At 50.3% G+C, this 17,514-nt stretch overlaps 1 protein-coding gene across 1 annotated transcript in view; it reads right to left on the bottom strand.

The window, feature by feature from the left end:
- The window catches only part of PCLO (piccolo presynaptic cytomatrix protein), a 612,599-nt gene that overhangs the window by 267,702 nt on the left and 327,383 nt on the right, over positions 1 to 17,514 (bottom strand). The window lies entirely within an intron of this gene.

Raw genomic sequence — 17,514 nt, 5'->3', positions numbered from 1 at the left:
GGCGCTCCAGGCCCTTAAGAATCTGGTGACTAAGGGTGGGAAAACACGGAGTGGCCACTTTCTCCAGGATGGAATGTGGAGATAGCCGCCAAGTGCACCCTCAGAGAAGATATCGCCAGGCCTGTTGCTTAAGTGACCAGAGATAGTCCAGAACAACAGCGGAATTGAGGCCTCAGAAGGAGTAACGTTCTGCGTTGTACACCAGCAGGAGAAACGTTTCCACTTGCCAGGTACGTGGACCGAGTGGAAGGCTTTCTGCTACTAAGGAGAATATGGTGTACCGGACAGAACAGCGTAACTCTGATGTGTTCAGCCATGCAGGAGCCATGCCGTGAGGTGAAGGGCCAGTAGGTCCGGGTGGCGAAGACTGCCGTGGTCCTGCGTTATGAGGTCTGGAAGGAGTGGCAGGGTAACTGGGCTGGCCATGGCCAGGTCGAGCAGGGTAGTGTACCAGTGTTGTCTGACCACACTGGCGCGATCAGAATTAGATGCGCTCTGTCCCTGCGGAGTTTTATTAGGACCTTGTGAACCAGAGGGAATGGTGGGAAGGCATAGAGCAGGTGGTGCCTCCACGACAGGAGGAATGCGTCTGTGATCGACCCCGGTGAAAGACCCTGGAAGGAGCAGAACGCTTGGCACTTCCTGTTCGTGCGAGAGGCGAACAGGTCTATGAGGGGAAACCCCACCTCTGGAAGATCGAATGAACAACATCTGGTCTTATCGACCATTCGTGACAAAGGAAGGATCTGCTCAGCTGATCCGCCAGAGTGTTCCGAACCTCTGGAAGAAAGGACGCCACCAGGTCTGTTGAGTGGGCTATGCAGAAGTCCCAGAGTCGAATGGTCTCTTGACACAGGGGAGAAGAGCAAGTCCCTCCCTGTTTGTTGATATAATACATGGCCGTTGTGTTGTCTGTAACACTGAGACACAACGGCTGTGAAGATGTTGCTGGAATGCCTGGCACACGAGGCGGACTGCTCTCAGCTCTCGGACGTTTATGTGGAGCGTCAGCTCCTGCGATGACCAAAGGCCTGTCTATGAAGGTGACCTAGGTGAGCCCCCCAACCGAGAGATGATGCATCTGTCGTTAGGGACAGTGAAGGCTGTGGTGGATGGAACGGTAGCCCTGCACACACCAGGGAGGGAGTTAGCCACCAGTCGAGGGAGTGTAAGGTGCTCCGGGGATCTGTCACCAGAAACACGTATTGGGTCCCTGCCGGACGGTAGACCGAATTGAGCCATGTTTGAAGGGGCCGCAGGCGGAGCCTGGCATATTTGGTCACATAAGTACATGTGGCCTAGTAGCCGAGACACGTGCAAGCCGAGTGTGGTTGGGAGGTTTGCAGACCTCGAATGATCGTCGCAATCGCACTGGAAACGTGGCTGAGGGAGGTAGGCCTGGCTAAAAGTGAAGTCCAGGGTTGCCCTATGAAGTCCAGCCTTGTGTATGGGACGAGGGTGGACTTTTCCGCATTGAGGAGCAGCCCCAACCGGGAGAATATGTCCGTGATTATGCCCATGTGCTGTCGGACCTGAGTCTGGGAGTTCCCTTGATGAGCCATCGTCCAGATACGGAAATACATGTATCTGCTGCCGGCGGAGGTAGGCGGCAACGACAGCCATGCACTTCGTAAACACCCTTGGGGCCGTGGAGAGGCCAAAGGGGAGGACAGTAAATTGGAAGTGCTGGTGATTGGCCACAAAACGGGAATACCTCCTGTGCAGAGGGAAGATGGCGATGTGGAAGTATGCATCCTTCATGTCGAGGGCGGCATACCAGTCTCCAGGATCCAAGGACGGGGTGATAGTCCCCAGGGAGATCATGCGGAACTTCAACTTGACCATAAACTTGTTGAGGCCTCGCAGGTCTAGGATAGGCCTAAGGCCTCCCTTGGACTTGGGAATCAGGAAGTAGTGGGAGTAAAACCCCTTCCCCTACTCGTCTGGTGGTACCTCCTCTATTGCTCCTGCGGCGAGGAGAGACTGCACCTCTTGTAAGAGGACTTGCTCATGAGAGGGGTCCCTAAAGAGGGACTGGGTTGGGGGGTGGGAAGGCGAGGATGAAACAAATTGGAGGTGGTATCTTTGTTTCACCGTGCATAGGACCCAGAGATCTAAGGTCAGTTGGGACCATGCCGGGAGAAAGTAGGAGAGATGGTTGGAGAAGGGAGGAAAAGGATACTGTCCTGAAACTGGTACGCTGTCTTCGTGCGCACCTTCAAAAGGTAGACTTAGGCCCCAGAGATGCCTTTGGGGGCCCTTGGTTTTGACCCCCTTGGGGCCCGGACTGGCGTCTATAGCCATCCCGCCCGCGCCTTCTACTGAAGTCTTGCCTGTGCCGAGGCATAAAATACGGGCGGTGGGGTTGAGGCTGGAAGGGTCTACATTGGGTCATGGGGGTATGCATGCCCAACGAGCGCATGATGACCCTGTTGTCTTTTAAACTCTGCAACCTGGGGTCAGTCTTCTTAGAGAACAAACCCTTGCCATCAAAGGGTAAGTCCTGGATGGTGTATTGGAGCTTGGGTGGCAGGTTGGAGACCTGGAGCCAGGAGATACACCTCATGGTGATACCTGAGGCTAGAGAGTTCTGGCTGCTGAGTCGGCCGCATCGAGAGAAGCTTGGAGGGAGGTTCTGGCCACCTTCCTCCCTTCTTCAAGGAATGCGTCAAATTCTTGGCGCGAGTCCGGGGGTAGTAGTTCTGTGAACTACCCAGCTCCGCCCAGGTGTTGTAGCTATAACAGCTCAGGAGAGCCTGCTGATTGGCCACCAGGAGCTGCAGGGCACCTGCCGAATACACCAGTAGGTCCATCCACCTAGCCTCCTTAGATTTGGGGGCTGGTGCCTGTTGGCCATGGCATTCCCTTTCATTGACCGATTGAACAACTAATGAGGAGGGTGGACATATAGATATTCGTAACCCCGAGAGGGTACCATGTATTTCCTCTTGATTCCCTTTGCATTAGGGGGAAATGGAGGATGGGGACTGCCATAAGGTGTTGGCAGTGGCCTGGATGGTCTTAATGAAGGGCAGAGCCACCCTAGTGGGGGTATCCGCCGACAGGATGCTCACGACGGGGTCCTCAACCTCTGAGACTTCCTCTACTGGGAGGTTGATGTTAAGCGCCACCCTTCTAAGGAGGTCCTGATGAGCTCTGAGGTCTATTGGCAGGGGCCCTGATGACGAGGTCTCTGCCATCGCCTCATCTGGAGAAGAGGAGGATGACACTCTGGGGATGAGAGGGTCCTGAATGGCCTCTTGCTCATGGGTCGGTTCCTGCTCTAGCGGTACCAGGGAGCCTGGCGGATGGATCATCTGCTCCTCTGTCCCAGCTGGAGGGGGGACAGCTAATGGTGGCCTCGGGCGCCCGATGCGCTGAGGGAGCGGAGCGGGTCTCAGCCAAAGGAGCACCCTGGGCCTGGTGGTACCCCAAGGTGTCCAACAGGATCACTGTTGAGGTCCCGTGTCCTGAGACCGGACGTCCTGGAAGACCCTGGTAGGCACCTCCGTATCACGGTCCTGGTCATAGTAACTGTCCGCGTGGGAGGACACCGACGTCTGCCTGAATGGCCATGGAGGAGCAGAGAAAACTTGGGCTGAGGTTCCAACGGACCTTGCTCCCCTGCTTAGCGGGGACCAGTGCCGGTATTCAGAACGGTACCATGATCGAGACCGGGACCTACGACCAGACCGGTGCCAGGAGGTCGACTGGGATCTCGAGTCCCTGCGACGTGAGCGGCTCCGGGAGGTGCAGTGCCTGGGTCGGTGCTGGGAACTAGAGCGGTGCCGCGAATAGTGAGGTGGAGAGCGTGAGTCCGACTGGTGCCGCGAGTCTGACCGGTGCCGCGTAGGGGAACAGTGCCGGGACTGCGAGCGGCGTCGAGAGCGGGAGCGTCGTCTCGACCGGGAGCGCCTGCGGGAACCGCGATCTTGAGCGGTGCCTGGTCCGCTGAGCGACAGACGGTGGTCTGGTCAGGGTCGGCTTGCCCAGAGATTGGATTACACGCATTGGCGTGCCGGGGGTAGGGGCAGTGCATATCCATCGAGAGCGATCAAGTCTCTCGCCGCCGAAAACACTTCTGGCGTGGATGGCATGGTGAGCTGACTATGCGGTACGCGCCGGGGAGCTATCAGGTGCCAGACTCAATGCCCTCGCGGGACTGGAATCGACGGTGCTGATTTCGTCAGTGCCGCAGCGGGTATCGCGCCAGGGAGGTGTGATCTGGGCGCACTCTTGGCTGCGGCGTGGGCGTTGCCAAAGCAGCAGGAGTCTTAGCCTTTTTCGGCCTCGGGGAGGGAGCGACGTGGAGTCGACTTTGTGCCAGTGGCGGCCGGTGCCGGGAGTCTTTAGGTGTACCGTGCGATCAGGTGCTGTGGGAGTGCCTCTGCTCACCGACTGACGGCGCTCGGTGCCGAAGGTGGTGGTGTCAAGGCCGCTTCCATGAGGAGCTGTTTTAGTCTGATGTCCTGCTCCTTTTTAGTTCGCACCTTGAAAGCCTTGCAAATCGAGCACTTAGCAGTTAAGTGCGATTCCCCGAGGCACTTCAAACAGGAGTCCTTTGGGTCTCCTGTTGGCATCGGCCTGTGACAGGCCAAGCACGGTTTGAAACCGGTGAGCCGGGCATGAACTCTGGCACCGGGTGCGGGGAAGGGGCTACTCCCCGAACCCTGCTAACTAATAACAACTAACTATACTATTAATTTAAGAACTTACAAACTAAATCTATCTATCTACAAGAACAACAACTGTTTATATGACAACAACGAGAAAAACTACGAGTAGCTAGGGAAGGTGGAGGTCAGCTAAGCCGCACTCCACTGTTCCAACGACCGACACGGGCGGTAAGAAGGAACTGAAGGGTGGCCGGGTTGGCTGGGGTATATATCCGGTGCCATAGCGGTGCCACTTTCCAGGGGGCGCACAGCCGACCCGCCGAGCGTTGCTAGGGTAAAAAGTTTCCGATGAACGTGCACGCGGGCGCACACACACCTAACTGGAATGGATATGAGCAATCACTCGAAGAAGAATTATTGAAAGTATTGGAGTTACGGCTTCACGTGCTGCAGTGATTTGCATTCATACTGAACATGTCCAGAAGCATTCATACAATCCAAAAGATCGTACAGAGCTTTAAATAGTTTTTCTAAACAGGGTGTACCCTACAGTAGCCCAATGTATGGTATTATTGTACACTTCTCGCACATATAACTAAAGCTGACTAGACTCAACTTTTTAAAGCAGCTAATTACAATCAGCAAGATCTAAGTGACAATCTGTATATTACTTTAACTATTGTAAAGTGTTACCAAAAAAAAAAAAAAAAAAAAAAGAAGTGTGCTCATACTCATGCAAGGTTCTAGAATGATAGCTTTGCATGCATGCATAGTACAAGATTCCCTAAATTGCCTTGCCAAAGTGGTTTGACCCTACCCTGGAGAGAAAGCTCCCAGGGTTCAGTCTCAATAATGTTCATTACTTTGACTCAGCTGAAACTGCCAAATGATTGGCAGTCAGTATCAATTATGATTGTGGTTTAGAGATATGGACACAGAATTGACAAGGATCTTCCCTCTATAATGCTTGCACTGTATCCCATGCTGCTTTCCCCATGCAGGGGAAAATCTCCCTGACAAACTTCATGAAGCCTTATCCTCTATTAAATCCTCCTAAAACCTACTTCATGATACCTACAAAATTGCTCCTAAGCTGAAATGGGTTAGGCAAGTAGTGTGTTAAACTGCTTTTTGCTTTACAACTATCTCCACCCAGTCTGCCTGCAACTTGCACTTGTTACACCCTGTCTGAAATCACATTGGGGTAGGGACTGTCTTCTTTGTTAGCATGTCTGTGCAGGGCCTAGCACAATGGGGCCTTGACTGTTGACTGGGTTCCCCAGATGCTACACTGTAATACAAGTAATAAAAGAGATTTCACACAGAGAGGGGTTTCTTGGTAGTGGTCATAATAAATTCAGTAATGTATGGAAAGGGGAAACATGCATGTGAGATGCAAGAGGTAAACATGCTTGTGCTGAGTATATTAAATCATTTGTTCAAGTAGACGTTCAAACCAAGTGAAAATATGACTTCTACATTTGCTGACAAGGTCAGCGCGGGACCTTTGCTGTTCTGCTAAACTGTTGTGGGTCATGCAAGTTAAAACTGTCCTGAAGCAGCATTACCTTGTGGATCTAGTTTTTACAAAAATTTAAAAGTAATGTTGGGAAGAGAATATGTTCGGTGTGAGGAGAGTGATCTTCTAGTGACAGAATTTATTTTTCATGGGTCAGTAAATTGTTCTCTGTATTCTTTGCTCCCTCTAAGAACGTATAACCGCTCTTCTGCCTCACATTGATACCTGGCAAGTGTCCTGAGAGAATGTGCAAAACTGTTCCCTATGTTGATGGTACAAGCTTTAAATCACTCAGGTGAAGGGGTTTTATCACCTTCCAGGTGACAGAGCGAAGGAGGTGAGACAGCAGTGGGGCAGGAATGAGGCCTTACAAGGGTCCCCTTGCCCTCTCATTCTTAGACCTGAAGAGCGGCCTCTGAAGGCAAGCTACCTTCTATGGCACAAGGCCCTGAGAACCACCCTCTTTCCTCCTCTCACCGGCTTCCCCCAGCTGAAGCTATAAGGGCTCAGAGAAGTAAGAGTTGAAGCAGCTGGGCTCAGCCAGCAATTGGGAGCAGAGAGCATTTCCTGGCAAAAGCTCAGGGCAACAGCAGTGGTAAGATGGGGAGAAGGAGAGAGAAATGGGCCAAGCCGGGTCCTGTCTGGTCCTCAAGCCCCTAACCTGAACAGGGACCCAATGAACCAACCAAACAAATGGTGGAGCCAATATGGCAAAAATGACATACTGTCGTAAATCCTCAGGCCCGAGACTGTATTTGCATGTGTAATACAGCATCTGCACAGCAGGGCCACATCCTGGTTGGGACCTTTGGGTTTATAGCAATAATAAATAACAGGGATGAATAATAATAATAATAACACTAATTAATGAAAACAAGACTCAATTAATCTGCAGTCACGAGGCTCTCTCTAATCCATGTCAATGTAATAATAGTTGGACAAGACTGTTTCAACAATCTACACGCTTTCAATTCCAAAAAAATGCTGACAAACTGAAGTGAATGGGGGGGAAAAGAAATCAGAACTGGAGGGACTGACTTAGGAGCATGATTTTATGAGTCCAAAATGTATTGTTGACTTAACAACAACTAAATAAACTGGACAGAAACAACAATCCTGCAACCAGGGGGCGGCAGGTTATATGGGCTCTTCTTGAGCACCAGGAATATTCAAGCTGGGGGCTGTGCTCCACCAATATTTGGAGCTGGTTTCTCCCCTGGCCCTGCCTGGAGTGGGCCCTGCCCCCCCCGTCCGGAGCATCGCCCGTCCGCCCTCCCCACCTGGAGCTTCCAAAAAAAAAAAAAAAAAAAAAAAAAAAAAAAAAAAAAAAAAAAAAAAAAGACAGCTGCTGGGGCTTTGGTGAGGTTTGACCCTGTGATCCGCTTGTCAACCAAAACTTTAAACAACGGAGGTCTTGTCTGTTCTGCATCAATGTTTATAACCAATGTTTGCCCTGATATTCTGGGCAAGATAGAATGGTGGAGAGCAGATCTATCAGCCCTAAAATGTTCCCTAAGAGCTGAAAAAGGGTGAGCCCAAGTTAACTAGAGACACCTGAGCCCAGTTAAGGGCTGCCAGGGACCTTTAAAACCCCCATTTCTGGTGAGAGAGGGGAGGGGAGAGATGAGAGACAGGCTGCAGCCAGAGCAAGGGCAGGGGGAAGGAGGAACGAAAACCTCTCTCTGGCTGGAAGGCAGTCTCTCCTCCCTACAGAGAAAGAAACTAAGGCAAGGCTGCTTGGGGAAACACTGGCAACTAGGAGCATAGTAGGGTAACCCCCTAGAAAAAGAGGTGGGGAAAGCATTTCTATTTGCATTGGGAGGTTCTGTTTTGCTGAAGGGGACTTCTTGAGCCTACCCTGAAGCCCACCATATAAGAAGGGAAAATAAAATAGGAGTGAAGAGAAAACCCCTCCAGAGTCAGATTGGTTTACTCCAGGCCCTCTACTGCCCAAGGGACTAATGCGGAGTCCCATGACGCACAGGAGGTGCCCTGCCACACCGCACAGTTGTGCTGCGTACAGGTGACTTACCTGGCTATTGCCTTGCACTCAGAGGTGGCTGCCACCCCAGCGCAGGGGAGATGGGAGAGGGGGGCTTCCTAGTCCTGAGCAACTGAGGCTTGGGTGAATTTTGTGACACCCTACACGCCCCCCAGCCACCACCCTGCAGTCCCCACTCCTGCCCCATGGTGGGCAAGAGGCAGCCCCATCTCCCATCCCCAGTGAGGCTATGGGGAGGGGCAGCAGCAGGGGAGGCCACACGTGATGGCAGGGCCAGCTCCAGGCACCAGCAAACCAAGCACGTGCTAGGGGAAACACATTTTCAGGGACGGCATTCTGGACACTTCCTTTTTTGCGCCAGTCCTGGCAGCAGCAGCGTGTTGTGCACAGGGGGTGCCCTGGGGCTGCCGCGGTTCGCACCCTGGGGGAGCAGTGCCCACACCTTGTGGCTGGGCCGGGCAGGCTCTGAGCATGGGACACTCAGGCTGGGGGCTGCCCTGCGGGGCACATGGAGCCACCTGCAGGTGCCGCAGAGCGGCTGCTCCCCAGCGCCGCAGCCAGGGCTGAGCGAAGCGGCCCGAGCCTCACAGGGACTGTGGCAGGGCGGCCAGAAATAGCGGGGCCATCAAGGGTGGGGCCCTGCCATGCAGGGCCCACATCCCACTCTCTGGGGCTCTGTTCCCTCTGGGACTACCCTGCCCCGACTCCTCAGCCCCCTGGGGGTGGTCCCCCCAACTCTGCCCTCCCGGGTCCCGGCTGGTCCTGGAGATGGGAGCCCTGGCTGGAGGGATCCTGGGCTGGAGAGACCTGTCCAGCACCAGACCGGCTGGAGGCAAGGGGGGAGTGGGCGGAGTCAGCACTGGTTGCGGGGAGCCCAGGTCTGGGGTGGCAGGGGCTGCGGGTGGGGGAGGGCACTGCTGGGGGAGGGTGAGAGCCCAGGGCTGGGGTGGGAGCAGCCAAATTTTTTTTTTGCTAGGGCCAGCAAAAAACCTAGAGCTGGCCCTGCATGATGGCAACCCCCCACCTCCCTGGTACGCACCACAGGGAAGGCGAGTGGGATTTCTGGACCTGAGAGAGGCCCTAGGAGCATGTGCAGAGACCGCGATGCAGAATGAATGTGCTGCGGGGAGTGGGGAGGAGGAGGGGTCCCTCCCCTGGAGCTTGCTGCTGCCAGTGTGTGTGTGTGGGGGGGAGTCCTCTCTGGCCCTAGCCCTGAGGCAGTCTGTCTGCACCTCAAGTTCCTTATCCGCAGTCCTGCCCCACCCTAGAGCCTGTGCCACCAGCACCCCAACCTTGAGCACCCGCCTGCACTGTGAACCTCTCATTCCCAGCCCCACCCCAGAGCCCTCACCTGAAGGGAAAAATATGCAACTGAAATTTGGTGGTCAGTTTGGAGTATTATTTTGTGTTTAACACAATACTTGATTATTTTACACCCTTTAAAGTATATAACTTTATGAAGTGGGAATGTTCTTAATAATGTTTTCTCTGAATACTGGTGTGTCCCTCAGTTTCCCCGTGCATTTCTCAAGGATCCCAGCATCTAGATAAGGGGATGTGATTGTTGTAGCGCCCTAGAAGGCCAGTGTGATGCTGTCTGCACAGAGAATGGCTGAAACCCTGTCTCTGGGCAACCAGGGCTGGCTCTACGTTTTTTGCTGCCCCAAGCAAAAAAAATTTTGGCTACCCTCCTCCCTCCCCCTGGCTATTTTTTTGGCTTTTACATGTTTGCACTTTGCAGTTTTGATTTGACTGTTTAAATTTTTTTTTTAAATGAAAAAACAGAGAATTTGTAGTTAGTGAAATAAAACAATTTCCTACTAGTAAAAAGAACAGAAGTCCTTGTGGCACCTTAGAGACTAACAAAGTTATTTCAGCATATGCTTTCATGGCCTACAGCCCACTTCATCGGATGAGCTGTAGGCCACGAAAGCTTATGCTGAAATAGCTTTGTTAGTCTCTAAGGTGCCACAAGGACTTCTGTTCTTTTTGCGGATACAGACTAACATGGCTGCTACTCTGAAACCTTTCCTACTAGTGTAATTTTAACGTATAAATTTTAACAAAACCCTCCTGCCTGGCCCAACTCTTACCTTGCTGTGGATCTGGCCCAAGGTGGATTCATCTCCCAACACTGCCGCTCCCAGGGCCAGGGGTTGGGGCTGCTGCTGGATCCCAGCCCCGCTCATCTTTCTTCTTCGCCTTGGCCCTGGCACGAGCTGGGCTCAGACCGGGCTGCCGCTCTGCTCCCCTCTCCCCTCCCCTGGCAGGAGGCGGTGCAGAGGGGAGGAGGAGGAGGATGCAGAAGCAGGGACAAGCCCCGGCACCATATTTCCCCCGTCCTCTACAGTCAGAGCAGGGCCACACTACCGGCTCCCACCTGGGGGGCAGGGGGTGGCTGCTGACTGTGGGAGAGCAGCAGGGACAAGCGGAAGAGGAGCGGCCTGTCCTCTGCAACCAGGGAAGGGCCTTGCTACCGGCTCCCGCTGCTCTTCTGTGGCCAGCAGCCAACCCCCCCCCCACCCCACCCGCAGGCGGAGCCGGTAGCGTGGCCCTGTCCCAGCTGAAGAGGACAGGCCACTCCTCAGCTTGTTTGCGCCGCTCTCCCTCGGTCAGTGGCCACCTGGGAGCCGGTAGCGCAGCCCTGCACCAGCTCCAGAGGACGGGCTGCTCCTCGGCTTGCAGCGGTGGGGACAAGCCAAGGAGGAGTGGCCCATCCCCTGCAGCCGAGGCAGGGCCATGCTACCAGCTCTGCCTGGGGGTGGAGGTGGCCGCTGACTGCAGAAGAGCAGCTGGAGCTGGTAGCACGGTCCCGCCCCGGCTGCAGAGGATGGGCCACTCACTCCTCTTTGGCTTGTCCCTGCCGCTGCAAGCCAAGGAGCAGCCCATCCTCTGCAGCCGGGCAGGGCCACGCTACCAGCTCCTGTCGTTCTTCCGCGGTCAGCGGCCACCCCCACCCCCAGGCAGAGCTGGTAGCACGGCCCTGCCCTGGCTGCAGAGGACGGGCCACTCCTCAGCTTGTTCGTGCCGCTCTCCTGCGGTCATCGGCCACCCCCCACCCTCCCAGGCGGGAGCCAGCAGCGCGACCCTGCCCCGACTGCAGAGGACAGGATGTTCCTCGGCTTGCAACAGCGGGAACAAGCAGAGAAGGAATGGCCTGTCCTCTGCAGCTGGGCAGGGCTGCGCTACCAGCTCCTGCCTGAGAGGTCGGGGGTGACAGCTGCCTGTGGGAGAGTGGCGGGGACAGGTTCCCCACTTAGCCAGCCCCTTGCCCTGCAGCACTCAGCGACAGAACAGGCTGGTTACCACCACCCGGAGTGGTCAGGATCCAGCCGGCATGCCGCTTCTGGTATGAGCTGGGGCCCCTGTATTATGCCACGCCATATATTTTGCCACCCTAGGCACCTGCTTGTTTAGCTGGTGCCTTGAGCTGCGCCTGCGGGCAACTGATGGCCTGGGCCACTCTCCTGCAAGGTGCCAACTGAAAGGGTTGGAGAACAAATTGATCATGTGGCCTCCTAATGCCTGGAAAAGAGACAAAGACCAGGGGAGGAAGTGTCAGTGTCTGTGAGGACTTCCGGGAAGCGCATAGTATGGAAGGGGATGCTAGGATGCTTTGGAACTACTCCATTCAAAGTCAGTCAGGACTCTGGGGAAGCCTCCTCTCTCTGAGCATACTGTCTCCAGGGCAACAAGCTTACACCTTCCTGGGTCTGACCTCAGAGCATTCAGCATGCCCTTCCACACTGTGCACTTTCCACAGCGAGTCTGCCCAGGCAGATCCTGGGGCAACCAGAGGTCCCTGCACCCCAAATCTGCAGTCAGATGCGACTCTCAGCCAGCTGGTAAAACAGAAGGTTTATTAGATGACAGGAACACAGTCTAAAACAGAGCCTGTAGGTACAGAAAACAGGACCTGTCAGTCAGGTCCATCTTGTGGGGGTGGGGAGCCCAGACCCAACTTCTGGGCCTCTTCCCATTTCCTTCTCCAGCTCCAAACTGACACTCCCTCCTCTGGCCTGCGTGTCACTTCTGGACAAGGAGGCCACCTGATCTTTGTCCCCAACAACTTCAGTTGGCACCTTGCAGGGGAAACTGAGGCACCCACACAGTATTCAGAGAAAACATTAAGAACATTCCCACTTTGTCACAACAAGTGCAACAAAACACAATACCGTATATTGAAGCAGGCAAGTGCTGCTTCTGACTTTCCACTTCTAATTGACCCTTGTAATCTTGTGGTGCTAACATGTTGTAGCTTCATTTTATATTGGCTTACACGGCGGGAGCAAGGGGGCACCACCATTTGGGGCACTACTAAAAGTTATACAAACCTGCCGCCTATGCCTACAACTATTGACAGCTATAAGCAACAAAGTGAAACAGCAAGTTTGGGCCTGGATCAAAACTTGAATCCAAACTCCCCCAAATTGAAGGCAAGTTTTTGGTTTAGGCCTATGTCCTGAGAAAAACACCATGGACACAGAGAGCAGAACTGTTCAGAGAAAGGGGGTATAATTAGAATAGTACAAATTAAAAAAAGACAAAAATAAGGCTCAGTATTGATAAAATTACCTGCTAGCAAGATCTATTACGCCTGTACAATAGCCTCCTACAGGAGATAAGTGTATTTTTAAAACTAGACTAGACAAAACACTAATAAACGTAGAACAAATAATGTTGCTTTCACCAGGGGGATCACGTTGTTGACGAGGTCTTTTCCCTCTATAAAGGTTTGTCTATACTGCAGCTGGGAGGTATGAGTCCCAGTGTGCATTGTCAGACTTGTGCTAGCACTGCTGCAGCTAGTGTGCTAAAGATAACAATGTGGACATTACAGCATGGGCGACAGCTTGGACAAGCCACTCGAGTCCAAGCCTGCGCGAATCCCTGGGTCTGAGCTCAGGAGATAAACCGTGCTGTGTCACAGTCTCCGCACAGCTATTTTTAGCATGCTAGCTTGAGCTAAGTTAGCAAGAGACTGTTTACCTGGGTGGGGAATCACACCTCCCACCTGCTGCATACACATGTCCTCAGTCATTGACCTTAGGGTGTTTCCTTGATATTGAATTTTTCTTTTTATTTAAAATTCCTCCTGTTAACTCCTAGCTATACCACCATGTCCTATCCTATATAAAAATGTCCTCCTTCCTTGACACTTACAAAACTCCAAGACTCTTCAAAGGTTCTCACAGCTTTCTTGTTCATCATTTTGGTTGTTGATACTAGGCCAGGCTACAGATAATTTAATAAGAAATACTTTTTAATAAATTAAAAACCAGGAGAACAATTATCTGTTTCACACACAGAGCTTCTGGAAGGAGTCAAGTAACACTCTTCAGTCAAATCTAAAAACACATGCCATACAGATAGGCAAAAGAAAAATTTTTACTTTAACTCACTGAGACACGGGAGTTAGGTTTTTTGTTTCCCTTCATGAGATTAATCCAAAATACGTAGCTTCTGTTTTTTCTTCTTCGGTACTTTTTGTAACAGTTTTTCCAGGTTATAGGAAGGTTATGCAGCCCAGATTGTGCCTTTAAGATGACTCCTGCCATGTTTCTAATTTAATTCCCCCACCTCCAAAATAATTACTACTGGTAACTTAATGAACTGGAGCATTCATTGACAAGCAATATGAGATACACTTTCTTGCAACTCGTCATGCTTCAGCCACCAAATTCAGGGCTGGTATCAGCCCAAGCAAAGAGACACAGGGTATGAAAACCATGTTCCCTACAGCGCAGATACATGCAAAGCAGGACACTAAGTGATTGAAAGATTAATAGGCTGGCCCAATCACCAATTGTTCAACAAGCAATTAAATGCAGTCGATAGGGAAGTTAAGAATAAAATTAGTAATGTGCAGGTACATAAAAATCCTGCTTGAGTAAATTCATTAGGATTTATTAATAATGACATTTGGCTTCTCAAACCATCTATCTATGACACTGGCTTTCAGGTTTTCGTTAAGGAGATGGCCTTATACACACTAAAGTGCATTTTCAAACTACAGATGAAGAATGCTATTTAACATACATAGTACGGATCACAGCTTAGCTGTCATTGTCATTCTGCCAAGACCAAAACGTAGGACACAGCATGAGATACAGACACAGAATGAGGGAGAAAAGATAAAAAATAGTAGGGTTACCTTTAAATGATGTACGACTGAACACATGTAACACTTTCCAGGGCTTTAATCATGAAATAGGACATATTTTACACTAAATTACACTCTGCAGCCACATTTGACTTTATGCTTGTTTGAGACAGAGGCAAGTTCATAGTCAATCTGCATCCTCCCTACCATCTCTCATTCGATATCGAGCTGTTGATATTTGCCTCCTGTCAGCCAATGTTGCCAGCCTCCACTGCCCACTTGCTCAATTTTCAAACAAACAACTTTGTGCTTTCTCTCATGCTGCTCCCCGTGAAAAAAGAATCATAAAATGTATGGCTGGAAGGGATCTCAAGAAGTCATCAAGTCCATCCCCCTGCATGGAGGCAGGCCCTAGTAAACCTCGATCCCCTCTGACAGGTGTTTGTCCAACCTGTTCTTTAAAACCTCAAAATGATGGGGATTCCATTTGCTATGTGCAAAGCCACCTTATAATCCACCTTCAGATACCTCCTCAAAAATGCTCGTTTGCCTTGACACCCACAAAAAACTTGACAATAGTTAGGCTGCTGCTGTGTTGAGACCACAGCCCATCATACTGAACAATATTGTCTCATTGTCTACGTGTACTCCCTCCTCTGCCTCTCTCTCTTGACTGCATCTGTCTCTTGTCTTGACTATCTATAGACAGAAATCCATTCTTCAATAAAAAGAGTACAGCAGTAGGAATATACTACGGACCATCTGAGCAGGATGGTGATGGTGACTGAAATGCTTAGGGAGATTAGAGAGGCTATATAAAAATAGAAAACTCAGTAATAATGGAGGATTTGAACTATCCTCATATTGACTGGGTACATGTCATCTCAGGATGGGATCCAGAGATAAAAGTTTCTAGACACCACTAATGACTTTCTTGGAGCACCTAGTCCTGGAAATCACAAGGGGGTGAGGCACACAGGATCTGGTCCAAGAGGCAAGTATAGAAGAACTGCTCAGTAATAATGACCCTAATGTAATTAAATTTAATATTCTTGGGAGGGGGAATTTCAAAGAAATCCACCACAGTAGTTTAAACTTTAAGAAGGGGAACTATACAAAAATGAGGAAGCTAGGTAAATGGAAATTAAAGAAAAACAGTCACAAGAGTGAAATGCCTGCAAGCTGCATGGAGACTTTTAAAAAAGCACTGTAACACAGAGACTCAAGTTAAATATTCCAAATTTAAAAAAAAAAAAAAAAAAAAAAAAAAAAACAGTAAGAGGACCAATAAATACCATCATGGTTAGCCAGCACAGTAAAAGAGATCGTTAGAGGCAAAAAGGCATCTTTTAAAAATTGAAAATCAAATCCTACTGAGGAGATAGAAAGGAGTATACACTCTGGAAAGTCAAGTATAATTAGGCATGCCAAAAATATTTGAAGAGCAATACAGCAAAAGACAAAAACTAACACCAAAACAAGTTCAGCAGCAGCAGGAAGCCTGCCAAGAGTCAGTAGGGCGACTGGATGATTCAGGTACTAAAGGGGCACTCAAGGAAGACAAAGCCATTGCGGAGAAGCTAAATGAATTCTTTGCATTGGTCTTCACTTGCACAAGATGTGAGGGAGGATCCCATACTTAAGAACTTCTTTTTACGTGACAGATCTGAAGAACTGTCCCAGACTGAGGTGTCAGTGGAGGTGGTTTTGGAACAAATTGATAAATTAAACAGTAATAAGTCACCAGGACCAGATGGTATTCACCCAAGAGTTTGAAAGGAACTCAAATGTGAAACTGCAGAATTAATCAACATTATTTTTGTACAGGGAAATCATGCCTCACCAATCTACTACAGTTCTTTGAGGGAATCAATGAACATGTGGGCAACAGTGTTCCAGTGGATATAGCATACGTGGACTTTCAGAAAGCCTTTGACAGGGTCCCTCATAAAAGGCTCTTAAGCTAACTAAACAGTCATGGGATAAGAGGAAAGGTCCTCTCATGGATCAGTAACTGGTTAAAAAAGACAGGAACAAAGGGTAGGAATAAACGGTCAGTTTTCAAAATGGTAAATAGGCTGACCCCCAGGCATCAGTTGGGACCAGGACTGTTCAACGTATTCATAAACGACCTGGTAAAGGGGGTAAACAGTGAAATAAAGTCTGCAAAGGATAGAAAGGGTATATCTATATTAGAAACTTAAATCAACATATATTAGGTTGAATACAGCCACCGCAGTGCATGTCCATGCTACCCTTCTTGGGTCAGTGTCTGTGGTGCCGTCACCAGGAGCGATCCCAACAGCAGTGTGAGGAGCTGAGAGTACGGTCTCGCAGCTCTGCTGGCAGCTTCCTGCTGAGATCCTCCACTCTGTTCACCATTTCCTGCAGGGAGAGGGGTCGAGCTTCCCCAGTGTCTCAAGCCCACTGCCTCAAGCCATTACATTGAGAAGAGAGCCAATGTTAGCAGCTGGGAGGAAGGGAGAAGGAAGTCACCAGGCTTCTCACCATGACTCCCAGCTGGGAGCAGGGTCCAGCTGCCCAGCTCTCTCTGCTCTAGCTGCCTAGTTTTCTTGTCAATTTCACAGCTCCTGTCATGAAATTGAGAAGACAGCCAACAGTGGATATAAGTAATGCAGTCAGAAGATGGAATACTGGGCTAGATGGACCATTGTTTCTGACAGAGTACGGCCATTCTCATGCTTAGATTGTAAGCCCACTGCGGAAGGGAGCCTCTTTTTGTTCTGTGTTTATATAGAACCTAGTAAAATGCGGTCCTGGTCCATGGCTAGGGATTTTAGGTGTTGCAGTAATACAAATAAATCATCATCAAATATAACAAGGAAGTCTCATGTAAGGAGGGACAACTTAGAGTAGAACTGGTTGAAAATGTGCTGAATTTGAAATTGATTAAATTTTTCATTAAGATTTTGAATTCTGAGGGAAATTTGTATTTTAACTTGTTTTCCAACCAGCTGTAGTTCAGAGGTGTGGAAATAATGCATAAGACTCAATTTCCAGTGGACTCCCCATTAGGAGTGAGTGAACTTGTTCAGATAAAAGAAGAACCTGTTCCAAACCTTTGCCTAAAATGCAAACCGAAACCAGATTTTTTCTGAGATTCAAACAAAAAACCAAACATTTTACATTTTTTATTTTTTGTGTGTCTCAAAGAAATTGGACATATATATTATAACAAAAATATCCAGAGTTTGAGCAGTTAATAACAAAAATTGTGGAATGAACATTACACCAAAAACTTCAGTCTTAAGGC

The sequence above is a fragment of the Chelonoidis abingdonii genome, chromosome 1 (genome assembly GCF_003597395.2).
Source record: "Chelonoidis abingdonii isolate Lonesome George chromosome 1, CheloAbing_2.0, whole genome shotgun sequence".
Taxonomy (NCBI): domain Eukaryota; kingdom Metazoa; phylum Chordata; order Testudines; family Testudinidae; genus Chelonoidis; species Chelonoidis abingdonii.
Note: the sequence above shows the minus strand (reverse complement) of the source record. Positions and strands in the feature narration are given on the sequence as shown.